Genomic DNA, 17783 nt, shown 5'->3' on the forward strand with positions numbered 1-17783 from the left:
AATTGAGAAATAAAAAAAGAAACCAGTTTGTTAAAAATATATGAAAAAAAACTAAATTATATATTAAGATATGTAAGACCATAAAGAACAAAGGTTAACATGTTTTAAAATGAGGGACTATGTGAGAATAGTATAGAATACATAAAGTCCTTGATAGAAATAAAGTACCTGTTTCTGGAGTAGTATTTACTATTTTATGCATATGAAAGAGTAATCAAGGGAACCAAGGTTATAGCAGGAATTAAAAGAATGTAATTCAGGGACAAACACCAGACATATGAAAGTGAGAGACTAGAGCAAAAAACATGCCTTATAAATGCATCAAGAATGAATCCTGGATACATGTATGTCATAAATGGAGATCTTATTTTGATGAATTGGCAAAGATAATTCATCAGTGGACTTTATACTGTCATATTTTCTTTTTTCAAAAAGTATATATTTTTTGGTACCCTTTGGCTCTAACTTCTGAAAATTGGAGAAAGAAATGGCAGCTGGCGATTTTTCTGGCGACAGAAGTTTAGAAGCCTGCATCTCACCATGAAAACTGATTTGTTCGACGTGTCATAGGTCTACCTTGGACTGGACTTTTTATGGGAAACTCGGCGGGTATTTCTAGAAAAGCAGAGGACGCTTACACTACTGGTGCACCTGGTCCCTGCTCCCAGTTTTTACTGGGGTCCGAGTTGCTTATTTACTTTTGCCACTCTGTACATGCTGTATGTATCATGTCGGTTATGTTATGTTCTTAGTTGTGTTTATTAGTTTTCAGTGTTTGGTCTTTGTCCCTGGATTATATTCTTTTGATTTCCGCCGGAATCCTGATTCTATTGAATATTTTTTCATGAAAATGGAGGGTACTTATGTTTTCAAGCATGTTTTATTTTTTTGTTTTTCTTGTTATACAAAATATATGGAATTAACAAATCTTTATTTTTGTAACAGTGATTTGGAATATAGTCATACAGACTTAACACCCAGCAATGATGCTTAATCATTAAAACTTAAAAAGAACTGCCGAAATGTCGCCACATTTATTTATATACCTTATTCAGTACACGTAAAAACAATATGAACAGAATGTGAACACAACTTCTTAACACACACACACACACACACACTCAAAGAAAACAAAAAAAACTTGCCCTTTTTGAGCAATATCAACATTATGTTAGTATTGATTTTCATATATGAGAAAATAATAGACGAAAAGTTTAAATAGATAATGATAAAAAAATACACTACATGATGTTTTCTTTATCGTTGTCACATTACAATACACGGGTATTGTGTTCATTTTCAAAATGCTAAAATAAATTTCATTTTTGTTAACACATACTTTTGTTTGAAATATTATATTTTTCCTATTTTTTAAACTCCATTCATCATCCTCGACAAATCATAACATTAAAACATGTAGGATGCAAAAATAAAATAAAAAAGGGATTAATATATAAACACTCTATATGAATATATGAATTTTATTTTTAAGTGCAACAGTCAATTGAAAACTCTACCTAGTAATATGTCCAGTAGGTCTTTCTGACCAGGAAATAAGAGGAGTTCGGTGTGTTTTAAAAATGAGTGAATCACTTCTTGTCTGACGTTTATAAAGACTGATACTTTGAATCATTTATATTTTTTTTCCTTTTTACACAACATTCTGTATGGCAGTGCATTTTAACCAGATAATATAATGATATGATATATTTGACATTTTCATGGCTTCCTTTGCTACATGAATTTTTTCGCATTGTCTCAGGTCACACATATCATTTCCTGTTCCATCTCATGTTGTTTTCATTTCTTGCAACATACGTAGGTAATACATTGTAGATATCACGGAGGACGTTTGATTGCACGAAAGTGCCAAGGTGATACATTGTAGATATCACGGAACACGTTTGATTGCACGAAAGTGTCAAGGTGATACATTGTATATATCATGGAGCACGTTTGATTGCACGAAAATGTCAAGATGATACATTGCAGATATCACGGAGGACGTTTGATTGCACGAAAGCGTCAAGGTGATACATTGTAGATATCACGGAGGTTGTTTGATTGCACGAAAGTGTCAAAGTTAATGTGCCCCTTATATGTAAAAGTATTCAAGGAAAGTATTAAGGAATTAATCCTCAAATAACTAACGCTGTAAATCAAATACTTAAAGAGAGTGCGGCACGGATATTTTTAAATATAAAAGATGAAAAACATTCAGAGAACAATCAATTTCAGATTGTTTCCGTTATTGAACGAGGAATTTGAGAGGTAAGATATTCAAATACTTATAGTACTTTTATAAGGATTTTTTTTCTTTATCGTATTAAGCTTTTCATCTAATTATGAAACGGAAAATTTTCCCCACAAGTTTAATTAATCTCTGCCACAAGAATTATGTGGACTGCCTTCAACACGTATACATTTGCAAATATTAGACACCAAAATAATTATTACACAATTTGTTTTCCTATTTTATTGCTTCAAATTCAACGAGTTTGTAACTGACAATATTTATTCATGTTTTTGGTGTTAAGAAGTTGTAACTTTTTCTTTACAGAAAATCAGTTATGTCTTACAATCAAAAACATATACCGATATCATATATGTTTTTTTTTTTATATCTGTTTTCGCTTATTTGTCTTAATTTGCTTTTGTTTTGCATTGCAATACTTCAGCACAAAATTTAATATGGATTGGAAAAAGCTCACGAATACCTATGATTTCTATTTGTAATGGCTAATATATACAATGTTTTTTTTCTGTGTTTTGTATATAACATAGAGGTCATAAATAGAAGCGGTCTTAATCCTATCAAATAAGCATATCAAAGTTAGGTAAACGTTTACATTTAGCTAGGTATTAATCAATCTTGTAGGGATTGAAACGATGGAGATGTTCAAGATGGTAAGAATTATGTTACTTCTTGTCATGGCACTTGCTGTAGGACAAACTAGTGCAGGACGGTTTAATAGAAGAATGTCAGAAAGAAATCGCTTTGTGGAAAAGCCTCAATTCCGCCCATTTGGTATGTCTTAATGATAAATACATTAATAGTAATTGTAAAAATGCGTTTTTCGGTGAACACATGTTAACATTTTAACCACCCACGCCAATTTCGGAAGTTAAAAGTATTCTCTATATTATTTTAGTCGAGTATTATACGGTCGCTCATTCAACGACACTTACATAATGTTTGTAAAATATTTCGATGCACTCTATTTCTTTTTTTTTCTTTTATTAGGAAAAAACTTTTTTTTGTTATTTCCACCGTTATGTCCGAGTTCAGGGTAACTTTCTGTGTATTACAAGTTTTGAAGTCAGCTGCTAAAGACCTGTCAATGTTATTAACGGTAAAATGATCAAAAATGCATCATATCATCATTATCGTGACACAGACATTCACATTGTTAATAAACATAATAAGGTACGTTGATGTACTGATTTTTGATATTTTATTTTTATTATATTTTGTGTGCACATATCACCTATTTATCTAAAGAAATTCAAGTAATAATTGTTCACTATTCTAATTTCAGCTATGAAATTGTAAAAAGAGATTTGACTGAAAACCTTCAGCTTAATTAACTAACAATGATTTCTAAAGATTAAAACACGACTGTTCGGTATACAATATGGCTAAAATTATGAATATTTAATTTTTATCTAAATAAATCTGATAAAGCTAAAATACCTGTTTTTGGTTGATTGATACCATATAATTTGATACTACTTTCATATTTAAGACAAATGGGGGTAGGGGGATGTCATGTGGTATATTTCAAGTGGACATGTTCATAAAATCTGCTAAACTTACGAAAATAGAAATCAAGTTAGAGTTCGATGTTAATAACATATATAAAAACATTCAAAAATACAAACAAAAACGCACAAAAATACCCAAACAATCTCATGCACACATAAAAAATCCCTTATCCATGTAAACCTTATGTAAAATGACTTTTTTAAGAATTTCAACACTTTTAACATTAAAATTTGGTTACCAACCCTACCTACATTCAATGTGTATAGATAGTCACTCGTTATTTTTGTGAATTATTTGTTTTCGACCATCTTGCCTCACATTGCAAAATATTGCGAACTTTTCTGTGGTATACTAATATCGTTTGACGCAGACATTTGGATCGATTATCAATACTATACCTTATGTAAACCATGTACAAGATTTATAGAATTTAGCCTGTTTAAATTCCATGCCGTATACAAAAGCTTCAAGCCACACAATCCTGAGTTAACTAGAGGGACTTTTGAGATAGTTGTCTATCGAAAATTCGATACTACTACTGCATCAATGAGGGAAGTATAAGACAGACACTTTTCTAATCAATCAAATATAACTCAGTTCGAAAGGCATTGGTGTTTAGTTTTTCTGGGATAGGAATATGGATCGGTTTATTCTTACAATATTCTTAATCTGGCAAGATACTAAGAACATTCGTTCTAGAATCACCCAAAGAATTTAAAGATAGTTATATTATCATGTACATTCACAATATGCTATTCTGTTCCATTCTGTTCTCTGCATGTTTAATCTGACTCCTTTCTGTGTCAGAGATTTTCTCACGGAATGCTTATGCTTTCACCGCGTTTGCTTTTGGTAGGCCAAATCAGTTGGTTTGCGTTAGCATGCTTGTCTCATGAATTAAAGGTCGTTGGGTCAACCCCGGACTTGTTAACCATAGATTCTGTAAACTTGGAAGTCATTGCATTTTTTTTGTATAACGGATATAATTTACTACAAATTGGCGCGGAGTAAGAATGTCCTTGGGTGGAGTATTTGAGTGCTGATGAATCTGCAATTGATCTACGAAATTGTAAAGCTGGGTTAATATTTCAGACTTGTTCACAACATGGTTTGATCAATGGATACTATTCCTTCACCTTTAATACATGAACTATCTGTTATAAAACACATATTTCAATAAATCAATCTTCGGGCCAATACGCAAAGGGTAATATCAGTACAATTGTATCTGCTTTCAGTGATTAAGTTTTAAATTTGAAGTTTATTCCGATGCAACGGTGTTGCACTATCCAAATTGGCTGAAAAGCGTTCAGGTTTGTGAAGTATTACAAAGCTCAAACAAAGCTGAATAAACATACACATTTGGTTATATGTATATTTATACCATTGCAACCGTTATAATTGAGTTCAGAAGGAAATATCAAACAACACGTTACAGTTCATTAATTGAATAGTATTATATGTTATCTGTTTTAAAAACCACAGTTTACCCTATTTTGATTTTGGTCCAGGACAACGCTTGCATTAATTTTTTTCAATCGTGTATTTTTTTTTCTTATTTTGTGTAAAATTCAAATTAGCATATTTATCGTGCAATTGAATTACTGGTCAGTCATTTGAAAAGCAACACGGGTTCAAATGAATTAAATAATCAATTTCACATGTCCTTGAATATTATTGAAAGGAAAACAATATTTGCATTCCTGGTTAGATAGTCTGTTTAAAAGAAGTATTTACAAGTTAATTAAATCTATTAAAAGAATATCATGTAAACAGACATTTGCTAGCATCAATTTTACAAATTTGCTATCGGGTTGTGATATATTTATCATTTCATACACATTTCGCCAGATGAAGAATTTTGAAACTCTGATCGTGAGAGTTGGTCGATGTATGTTAGTAGGTCAGTGATGAATGAACCCCGGCCCAGTCGGTCCCGCATATAGTTACAACCGTCTTTTACCAAAACAAAGCGAACTTAAGGTACAACTTACCCAAACCTGGAGAATTGTTTTACTGGTAACATGTATGACTTCAGAATTCATCGATGATTGAAGTGTAAGGTCTCAGTAAATGCAAACATGACGTCTTATTTGTTATCACAGGTGCTCTGACGTACGTTTCAAGCTTCTCTGTAACGTCAAAATCAATGAAAGAAAATGCTGCCAGTTTTCTTATGTTGTGTTTCTTTATTAAGATGAGGGTTTATTCAATCACAGTTTAAAATAACCTAGGACTTCATTTAACACTTAAATAATCTTATGTGTTATTTACAAATATTTTGGTTACTTCCGGAAAAAAATCTCCCAACTTAAAACGTCATTTATTGTGTGCGTGATCAAACGCCAACCATATGTACAAAAAAACTCCTTACACTACATCTTTCGTTTTTCTAGGGCAATGACTCTAACATGGAGTCGTCTGATAGCTTGGTTATAAGTCTTATAATAAGGATTACATCGATTATAACTGAAAAAAAAATATGCCAAAAACCTAACGGTTTTGGAGATTTACGAAAACACTGACCCCTTTGATATATTCTTAGTAACAGCGGTCATATTTTTCAATAGATCAAAAATCTTCACATCAGTTTTATGCAGAATGATCTAAATTATTTTCAACAAAATGTAATCCAGGGAAATGGACCAGACATTGGAAACATACACACACAGCAAAGAACGTAAAATGGTTAAAAGTCGAACAAAACATGCATTTCTCGAAATGTACGGATGGACACGCAATTGTCCTCAAAATATTTCTGAGGGTATCACATAATACATACCTCGTCACTACGTGTGGTGGGATATAAAAACTGAAGATAAGGAAAGCACAAAACAGGTTCGTTCTGTATACATGCAGTATACGTAAACTTAAAATTGTATATAGGGTTCAAATTGCATTACCAATAAGTGAGTTCAACTCAGTAATTGTTTTGACTAAGCTGCTGCGTTGACGCCCTTTCCCACTCCCATACCCCAATTCGGTCTGAGAGCATTTCCACACGCTGTTTTGATGTAAGTCAACCGTAGAGTGAAATAAATAAATATTGGGCTCCTTTTTAATTTCATATGGCCATCACCAGATTTTGTATTGCTTTAAATAATATAATTCACAAATATGACCAATTTATTATGTAGACATTTATAACACCTAAAAGAAGGTCGATCAATATATGACGCCAAAAATTCTTTCTAATTAATAGTTTAATCAACGTCTTGTTTCGATAGGGTTCGATTGGTGTGGTAGCACCTGCGGCTTCTTTTATTTTTTAACGGTGCCGGGTAGCGACTTTTATAATCTGCAAACGTGTTTTGCAGTTTGCAATCTTTTATATGATGATTTCTTTTATAAAATACTCCAACAACAAATACACAACATCATAGAATATGGACATGGTTAATGAGTGTTTACGGGAGCTTTTAATTTTACGACAAATTTCTTGAAATTAGTTGAAATATAACCTTTCAAATATAAACGTAAGACGGAGGTAATTTAGCAAATATGGTAACGTTGACGTTTTATTACAATTACCCGATAAATTGACCACATGTATTCAAAATCATCTGCATAAGACATTAATTCTTTATTTAAATAACACAACTCATACGTTATGCCAGAGCTTGCCGAAACTTTGCAGACTTTTTGTATCGCGCTAGAACTCTAACAAATAGGCTTCTGGAACAAGATTGAAGTCATCACTACAGAAGTTTTATGGTCGTCATCGTGGATCTTTATGGTGTATCCATCGGCACCATGAAAACTGATTTATTCAACGGTCATAGTTTTCCTTCCCTTAGTTTGTCTACCCCGGACTTGACTTTTTATGAGCAACTCGGTGGGTGTTTCTAGAAAAGCAGAGGACGTTTACCCTACCGGTGCACCTGGTCCATGCTCCCAGTTTTTAGTGGAGTCCGAGTTGCTTATTTACTTTTGTTACTCTGTACATGCTGTATATATCATGTCGGTTATGTTATGTTCTTAGTTGTGTTTATTAGTTTACTTTTGTTACTTTGTATGTGTGATTTTATTACTTTATGTTCTTTGTTGTGTTTGTCTGTTTTCCATGTCTAGTCTTTGTCCCTGGGTTACATTCTTTTGATTACCGCTATAACATTGGTTCCCTTGATTACTCTTTAACATCGAACAGGGGGGGGGGATATTGAATAAACTAATAATGAATAAAAAAATTAAAATGATAAAATTATTTTAATTAATGTTGTTCATATACATGTAAATGATATTTATAATCAAAATGAAACATTAATTATATTTATAAAGAATTGTAACAGCTTATTATGAACGTGCTCTGTCTAAGGGGATTATTCAAATTAAAATTTTCTAGATTTTACAAGTCTAGACGCAATCTTACAATATCTTAACATGGAATTTTAATACAATCTCAAATTATTCAAATTAATCAACGTAATTAATAAGAATCGGAATTTTAGTACAATTTCAAATTATTCAAATTAATCAATGTAATTAATAAGAATCGAAGGTCGTGCTTTGTTTATTTTTTGAGAATAATAAAAAAGGAACATTATCATTAAGAAATTAATTTAAATGAGTAATCATGAGAACCAAGATTATAGCGGAAATAAAACAAGTCATCCAGGGAAGAAAGACTCATACAACAAAGAACATAATCTAACCAACATATGACGCACAAAGCAACAAACGTAATTGAGCATTTTGGACTCCACTAAAACCTTTGAGCATTAGCCAGGTGGACCTGTAAGGTAAGCGTTCACAGCTTTTTAAGAAACAACCGAAAATGTTCAAGATAAAAATCAATTACGGGGTAAACAAAAGGGGAATGTAAGTGTTTGTAATAGTCAATGAGTTATTAGAATTCATTTGATTGTAAAACAAATAAAGGTAGAAATGACAAGCAAACAATAAAATCAAATAATAATACACAAAAAGAAAAATCAAATATAAAAAAAAACAAACAAAAAAAAACAAACAGTTGTAACAATTTTAGTGCTTATTCTGCTTCCCTTGAAATTGGTTCCAAATCAATGAAGTCAATATAAATGTCAGCCATAATTTGTTGAAGGTTAACGTCGGCTTGATTTAAGCTTCAAACATATTGAAGTAGGAACTGCGTTGCCGACAAGAAAAAAACATAAGTATACTTCAGATGTAAATAATGATAACAAACGTGGTAATATTAATATATATTAATGGTAATAATATCAATAATAATAATAATAATAATAATAATAATTAGCATAAGATGATATAATATGATATGAGAAGCAGTTTGTAAAAATGCATTTTCTGTTATTGTGATAAAATAGTTTCATTATTTGGTCATTCTGCTAATTGAATAGATAACATTTTCAGGAATCAAACAAGTGTTCTAAATGTCCTTACATGGATATAACAATATGCAAAATTAACACGAATGTGCAAAATATATCGGAGGTACGATTTTCTCCGACGATTGAAAATTGCAAAACGCCAATGATAACAAAAAGAAAACAATGCTTTGTCGAACCATAATCGCATGATCTGCAAATGTAACTGGTCATTTGCTGTTTATTTTCTATCATGATAATTCAGATGTTATTAGAATTGAAAAGAAATGTTAGTTTACAATTAAAAAATCCGATTCAAGTAATCAATTAAATACATACATACATTTATTCATACATATATGGAAACACACATACATATAATTAATTATATTTATGTCTTTAAACTAATGTTCTGGCAGTACGATGGCAGACTTCCCACATCACATTTGACTTTATAATATATATATTCCTTTACCATGTGGTTTTTGTTCGTTTTAGTTTATTGCCCTTTGTTCCTTTGATATGATTTTGGTAACCAATCGTTTGTCCGACAGCGAGCACCACCAGTAGAATAACCACCATGGTATGTTATGGCATTGTGATAGACACATAATTTGACAATTGCAATTTTTCTCCATCTCTTCAACCAGTTAAAGGAAACATTATTTTATTTCTATTGACCAATAATGTTGATTTGTTTCAATTGATATAAGGTGTGTCCAAAACCATTGGAATACAACTGGGAACAAAGTTTGGCTTTTGAAAAAAAAAATGATTATCAAAATTAAAGAATCATTTCATTTCTCTCAAAAATTGTAATTATTTTAACTGACATCTACATAAAATGGCATTTCGCCACTTCCGTCAGAATATTTTGGCCATTCATAGTACTGCTCATACATTGTACATATATAGGGTGTCGTGCGGGGTCCGTTCCGGAGCTATAGTGTTTATGCGTAAATGTCGATAAACAATAAAGTAGGGATTGTTGGTCGTGACTAATATGTAAATAGTATATTCGGAAGGGTATATATAATTTAGAAAATGATGTTAAAGTCATATGTAATACCAACTGGCTCATTGTTCGTAGTAAGAAGGGCAAGTTAGCTGTATATTTTATCTCCGTTATAAATGGAGAATATAGAGCTAAGATTTTCTTTTTTTTATAATTTACCTGTTGAAGTAATTTGTATTTCCAGCCCGTCCCTACCACCAAACGAAAATCAGGATACGATTCGCTGTTTTTTTCCACGCAATTACATGCAATGTTAACTGAGACAATTTGTGTTTATTTTATTCTACCTTACGCACGATATATGTGCTGACCTTAGCCTATCGCCTTTTATTTTTTTTAATCAATTGTTTCGGATATAATATGTTATGCTTATGTTAATTACAGTATTAATGGCTAAGTATGAAATTAATGTTATATAGATATTTTATATTATGGCATTAGGTATAATATTTCATACCAAGAAAGAAAGGGAAAAAATGTAATAGCACGATCCTGTATTTATTAGACTGGTCATATATTTTTTGTGTAACGTAAATATTATAATTTCGAACACGTTGAGCTATACTGCCACCTAAATTAATATGTATGTCAAAATCTCCTAAGTAATTATGAAATGTCTATGGCCAGGCCGTCCGAAGTAAAAGAAAAGTTTGGTTGATGCACTTAAACTTGTCCTTTCCGTTTTTTCATAAACAGGGCAGGGTCAATGGTTAGCTATAAATAACGTACACGTTTTGGTCCTGTTGGACGTTGGCAGCCTAACTGATTGCGATCCATAAACACATTAAAGGGGACACAAAATGTAAAAATTATGTGAAATGAGGGGGAAAACTTTATTTCACTACAGTTTTCTTTTACAATCATCAAAAATCATAATATTCCTACGATGAAAACCTTTTTGTAACATCTAAGACTAAGTCTAAATTTCATACCAACGTACTTTTTGTTCGTTTTACACGTTAATTTTGTAAACGCTTGTAAATCGTTTCGTCTGGGATTAGCAATCTTTTCAAAACAAAAATATCCAAAAAGTATAATTTTTTTCAGAAATTAACAGGGTAAGATCTTACCTGTGTACGACGGGTCTCACTTGCGAAAACAGACAGAGATGCAATGGCTCGAATTTTCCAGTGACTTATATGTAAAGTAAGCATATCTAACCATCATAGACTACTGCCCAGAACGTATTGAATTATTAACTTTTGTGATCCTTACCTTTATTCTTCCGTAACATATTACATGTTTGTTTTATCTTTCACCGAAGTATCGAAAAATTTTACAAAGTGATGACGTACAGTACAATGTTCACTTAAGATAAAAATGGTTCTTTAATGGATAATGTTTTTCAATTTTCTCCACAGAACTGCAACCATTCCCCATACCATATTGTCCATATTAAAATACTCAATTCTCAATGGAAAATATCCCAATACCCTTTGCTTTTGTTTATGAACTCTCCATTATTTACATTTTCGATTTGAATTATATTGAGTATAAAATTTTCAAAACTAATATTCAATGCACTTTGAGTGTCCACCATGAACACCCTAATCTCATTCATTAACTGCACGATGATCTTCATGTATGGAGTTTTCATATCACATACATTATGCCAGAGCTTGCAGTACCTACGCCGACTTTTTGTATCACGCTAGACTTCTTACAACAAGGCTTCTGGAAGAGGGTTATTTTGCTATAAGATTGAGGTCTTCAATACAGATGTCATGTGGTCGTAATTATGAATATGTGGATCGTTAAGGTGTGTCCATCTAAACCATGAAAACCGATTTGTCCAACATGTCATAGTTTTCCTTTTCCTTTTCATGTACCCCGGACTTGACTTCGGCAGAACACGGCAGATGTTCCTAGAAAAGCAGCGGTCGCTTACATTATCAGTGCAACAGGTCTATATTTTTACTTTAGTCCGAGTTTCTCATTTAATTTTGTTGCTTTGTACGTATTAATTTGGTTATTTTATGTTTATTTTCTGTTGTATGTGTCAGTTTCCCCCGTCTGGTCTTTATCTCTGGATTTCATATTTTGATTTCCTTGATTATTCGTTCACAATATCATACATTTCTTTTACCTTTCGTCAATCCTATCCGACATAAAAAAATGATTTACATTGACTGTTTTTTTTCCTAATTTGAAACACATATCAAGGACATGTAAGCTAAATATAGACGTGCATTGTTTGCATGTTTGGGTGTTTTCACCTTACAACTTTTTTGTCGGTACATAATGTTGACTCATTAACTTATTTAGGATAAAAAAGTGAAATAATTTATAACAAAAAACTACTATTGATTTTTAAGTATAAGACTAACGGTACGATTACAGAGACGATATTTATTAAGTGCTGTTATATCAGGAGTCGTGGTAGGGTTTTTTAAAATACACTGGATCCATTTTCAAAGTCGAAATTCTGAAAAGAAAGAACAAATGCAATTAACAGTTGTGTACATCAAAATGCATGCACTAATGGGTATATATGATGTGTGTATCTATGGTCAAAGTTTAAATATTGACGAAAAATATCAATAAGAAAACACATATTGAACACATTATGGAAACATGAAGCATATAAATAGAAAAGAAATGTTACTGCAAGCAGGTCATGAAATTTGTTTTACGAAAAAAAATGTATCATATCAAAGGCTGATTAATTTAAATAAAAAAAAAATCAAATAAAAACAAACAAAAAAACACAAAAAACAAACAAAACGACAAACAAACAAAGCCAAAAAAACCAAACCAAACATGAATCAACAAAACAAAAACATTCATCTACAAACCAAGCCACAACAATGATGAATTGGTCTTTTTTCCGGCGTTTGGGTTAGAATTAACAATATATTAGTCTGTTCAATTTGATGTTTGCTTATTTAAAATTAGAATACTTTTTTTATTTATGACGAGGTCGACGTCCCTGCACAAAATGATTTCCCTCTGAAATCGTCATGTCAATACATCCAATACTCCATTTGTCCGTCCAACAATAAATGCCGTGACGACAAGAAAAAGGATTCTTACTATCTTGAAAATTTCCATTTTTTTATGTCTAAAAAATTAAAATGAAATATTAGATGTTAATGTTGTTTCAGTAGTAAGTGTTTTTAACAATTTTTCCATATGAAGTTTAGTGAGTTGCAAAAAGTTGTAAATTGGCTGGAGGATAATGTCAGGAAGCCTATCGGAAAACTTTTAGAACTTCAATCTTTATTGCCAAAGGACTTCTGGAGTGCTTTATTTTATTTTATATTTTAATGTCTGGAAAAAGCATGACCATACGTCGTGATTTAAATACATGGTACATGTATGACTAAAAAACTTGGAAAGAAAATAATAATAATAAAAAAAAAAAAACAACACGCCCCCTAAAAATATAAAATAAAGGAAAGACAAAACACAATTAATAATAATAAAACAAATGTGAGCAAACATATTGCAAAACAAACCCAAAAAATATAATACACATTTTAATAAAATAATTAATTAAACGCGGCAGAAACAAAAGTTATATTTCAATATCACCTGCTTTCAAATTGTCTCTGATTAGAAGCTGGAAAGATATTTGATAAATTACTTTAAGCTTTCTGTTATATAACTTTAATGACGTGAACATTCTGGAACCTTTGCCAATATTCAAAATGAATTTTCGTGATATCCTTCACCTGACCATAGTGAGACTATTCAAACATAAGACCAAAGGCGGGTAAAAATATCATAATCAGGTAACTTAAGAACGTATAAATAAGACACGAGTTAAATCTTCCTAAGGTCATGGTTTTCTATCCAAAAAGGTTAAAGACTAATAGCATGAACAAACATCTTCAGAACAATTAAAAGTATCTATATGGAAAACAAAGTACTGTAGTCGTGTAAGGGAAAAAATAATGTAATTGATAATAAAGTTAGGATTAAAATATAATTTATCACTGAAAAAAGCTACTGTTATGAAGTTTTCATCAAAGTTTTCGACAAAAATATAAAAAAAATGAAATATACGCCCACTTTATCATGTTTATTGTATGTATACTTGTTTGATCCGTTCAATTTGAACCCCGACTCTAACTTTCAAACACCAACAAACATCAACCGACAAATCATTTCATTATTTGGTCTAACACAATTTAAAGAAACTTCCTTAACATATTGCTATTTTTGGTCAGTGGTGTATTTATCGTTTCTGCGCTTTTAGCAACAAGCTTCTAATTTTTGGAAAAACGACATGATATATCAATTCACATTTGTGCTTTTGAAAAATGACTAATTGATTGATTGTATAGTAATAAATTTTGTGCAATTGAAGCAAAGTACAGTTAATATGGAAGATATTATCAAACTGCTCCGAGGGTAATATAACCTCAAAACAAATCTATCACATCTTAATAACCTTTGCTATACATTAAAGAATAATCAAGGGAACAAGGATTCTAAGGAAAATAACAGAATGGACAATGAATCGACTGGGAAAACCTACAAATACACAACAAAAACACAGAATAAGCTAAATTAAAATAAAAGCAAAAGTAAATGATGAACCAAATCAAATCATGGACCAAGTTGCTTTGGTATGATAAGTGTAGTTTGCTTTTTCCAGAATTATAAGCTGAGTTGATCATAAAATATTAAATTTGGGGTAGACGAAAGGAGAAAGTAAACTTTTACACAGTACACAAATCTGTTTTCATGATACAGATGAATACACCGTAATGATCGACGAGTTATTGATGACAATCATAACAATTCTGTAGTGATGACCTCAATCTTGTAGCAACATAACCCTGTTCTAGAAGCCTTATTGAAAAATGTCTAGCACGGTACAAAAATCCGCTTACTTATGCCAAATTCTGCCATTGCGTTTGATATGAAAACTTTGTGTTTAATCAATTGCTGCCTGCATAATAAATAAAAAATACGAAAGCCTTCAGAACAAATCAATAAACAAAAATAATAAACAAAACAAAAAACAAAACAAAACAAACAAAACAAACAAAACAAAACAAAACAAAAACAAAAAAAAACAATGCACAACAAAACAAAACAAAACAAAACAAAAATAAAACAAAAACAAAAGAGAACAGAACAAAAACAAAAACAAAACAATGCACAACAAAATAAAACCAAACAAACGAAAATGAAAGTCATCTTTATACATGAATGAAGGAATAAAATCGCGGCAGTAAACACCAAAATCATTTCCAAATTACCTGGTAGCGATTTGTTTATGATATTAGAAATTGGAGGGTTTACGTCTTAATTATTTGATGTGTTTTATTTTGTATCCGTGATTTCGTGTACATTTTGAACCCTTTGTCTTGATCTTTAATGCATGCATGATATCCTTAACATGTGAGATTGAACCGTGCAGCCATAATGTTATCAAACTGGTAAAATATCAAATTCAGGGACGTATGAACGAATAAACGAGACAAAAGTTAATATCCAAAGTTAAAATATTGAATTTTTATCATGAAATCTGATTTAATTTTTTTTTAAATCACTCACAAGTTCCTTTAAACAATGCCATTTTATTTAAGTCGTTCTGTACTATTATTCTCATACAATTATTTCCCGTTCTTACCTCCGAGATCGAAAAAAAATTCAAATTTATTTTACCTACGAGAAGTTTGCACTGAACGTATTGATTATCCGCCATCTTGTTTCTATGGATATTTTGAGATATTCCCTTTCTATTACCTCACAATTGAAGAGCTGAAATACCATGATTGCCCGCCATAAAGGGCTAAAGACTTAAGATGAGACACTTGTACTGAGTTTTAAGACAAACGGCCATTTTGATCTTAAAACAATCTTAGATCCTCTAAGATGTTATTGGATATGATATCCCTGTTAAATATTCTTTCTAATAGACTCAAACAAATTATTGACGATGCAACCCAGAGTTTGGATAGACAGATGAGATCAGAGAAACGGTTTTATAAGAAGGCAAAATGAGTGCCCAAAGTTTGCAAAGAAAAGAGATAAACGTCAAAGAATTTTCCGAAAAAAAGTCAGCTTCCGATGCTGCAAACTTGCTAATGTATATTATCATTTCTTTAATTTCTGTTTCATAGTTTCAATTTTGTAAATGTTTTACTATCTAGTGAGCAATATATTATTTCTAATTACACTCACACAATATTTAAAACCAACACAATATTTAACGTTTGTGTAAAAAAACAATAACAACTTGAGAAAATGTTAATTATTAAACGTTCTTGTAACAATTGAAGTCTGATACATTTCCCGGATGACAAAGAAACGGATCAAAATAATTATTTAGAATTTAATTGTCCGGAATAAAATATGGCGGACAGATCTTAACCAAAATAATGTTGCTATGGCGATTAATGAATTCTTTCCGCATTCATTGTGCGGTTGGGCAAAAAGTGATAATGAAAAGTACAGATTTATAGCGGTTAAACAAATCATGAAGTGGTTTCAATTATGTAAACGATATGCACGGAAACAAGTAAAGTATCGAGAAACCACACAAACAAGAACAATAGGAAATGTTAAAAATGGCTGAATAGGGAAAACATTAAAAATGGATGTCTTTTGAATTGCAATAAGAATTCATTTTAACTTGATTAAATGCATAATCTTAAAGTCAAACAAACTAATGAAATTTATTTCAACATTATACAAAATATACTGCTGAATAAGTACTTTTATGTGTAGGTACCAATTTAAGTTTACTGATACCTGAATTCTTGGATTTGACAATTCTATCATTCAAACAAATTGGAAGTTTCCTGTTTGTTGGGAACCAAATTTAGTTTAAAATACCACGAAAACTACAAAAACTGGTACTGCACGAACAATAATACTTTCATAGTATTTATAATAAATCAAAGGTTAAACACGGTACCGATAGGTTGAACAATCTTAAAGACAAATAACCAAATTGACAGTTCAATGTACAAATAAATTAACATAACATGATATGGTCCCTAATTTTCGACTAACAGATCTTTGTTAGGAGATATATATAGAAATTGTTGTCGCACATAACGGTAGTTTTAATACGAGCGACGCACTCTTCCATTGTTAAACTTTTATTTACTTTTGTTTGTTGCTTTTTATGTATCGTTTTGGATACATTGTGTTCCGTGTTGTGTATGTCAAATTTCTATGTCTAGTTCTTATCCCTGGGTTTCATTCTCTTGACTTCCGCTGGAATCTTGGTTCCCCTGATTACTCTTCGAAACTCCCGTACAACTTCTAGTTCTTAGGTCTGATTTTTTTTTTATTTAAACATATCCTTTAACAATACTTTTTTTTATTGGTAGCTTCAATTTGTCCGTTTATGTTCTCTTTTATTTACATATTCATGCTTTTTTGTTTTTGTGTTTTCATTTTAAAACCCTTACAACTGGTTGATTTTTTCGCAAACAAATCAGCAGTGCATTTTTAATTCATAGTTTTGTCAGATTATTGTTAAAAAATTGTTTATCCGACACAATATTTGATTTGCATTCACAGTTTTTTTTGTTTTTGTTTTTTTTTTTATGAAACATATATAAACTCATGACGTACGTTTTAGCATGGTTTGTACATTTTGTAATATACTAGTATATATATTTAACCTAAAATATATATTGACAGTACATAATGCTGATATATGGATTCATTACCGTTGTGAAATTCATAAGAAATAAAAATGCTGTTCAATTTATTTGCATAAAACAAA

At 31.1% G+C, this 17783-nt stretch overlaps 1 long non-coding RNA gene across 1 annotated transcript; it reads left to right on the forward strand.

Moving 5' to 3' along the window:
* The first annotated feature begins 2227 nt into the window (after nt 1–2227).
* LOC148613750 (uncharacterized) lies at nt 2228–3684 on the forward strand. Its single transcript, XR_015923152.1, has 3 exons — nt 2228–2271; nt 2879–3028; nt 3540–3684. It is a non-coding gene; the product is annotated as an uncharacterized LOC148613750 (long non-coding RNA).
* Nucleotides 3685–17783: the final 14099 nt, after the last annotated feature.

This window comes from Perna viridis, chromosome 6, assembly GCF_037379345.1.
Source record: "Perna viridis isolate PV_CMFRI_1.1 ecotype Kerala chromosome 6, ASM3737934v1, whole genome shotgun sequence".
Lineage (NCBI taxonomy): Eukaryota > Metazoa > Mollusca > Bivalvia > Mytilida > Mytilidae > Perna > Perna viridis.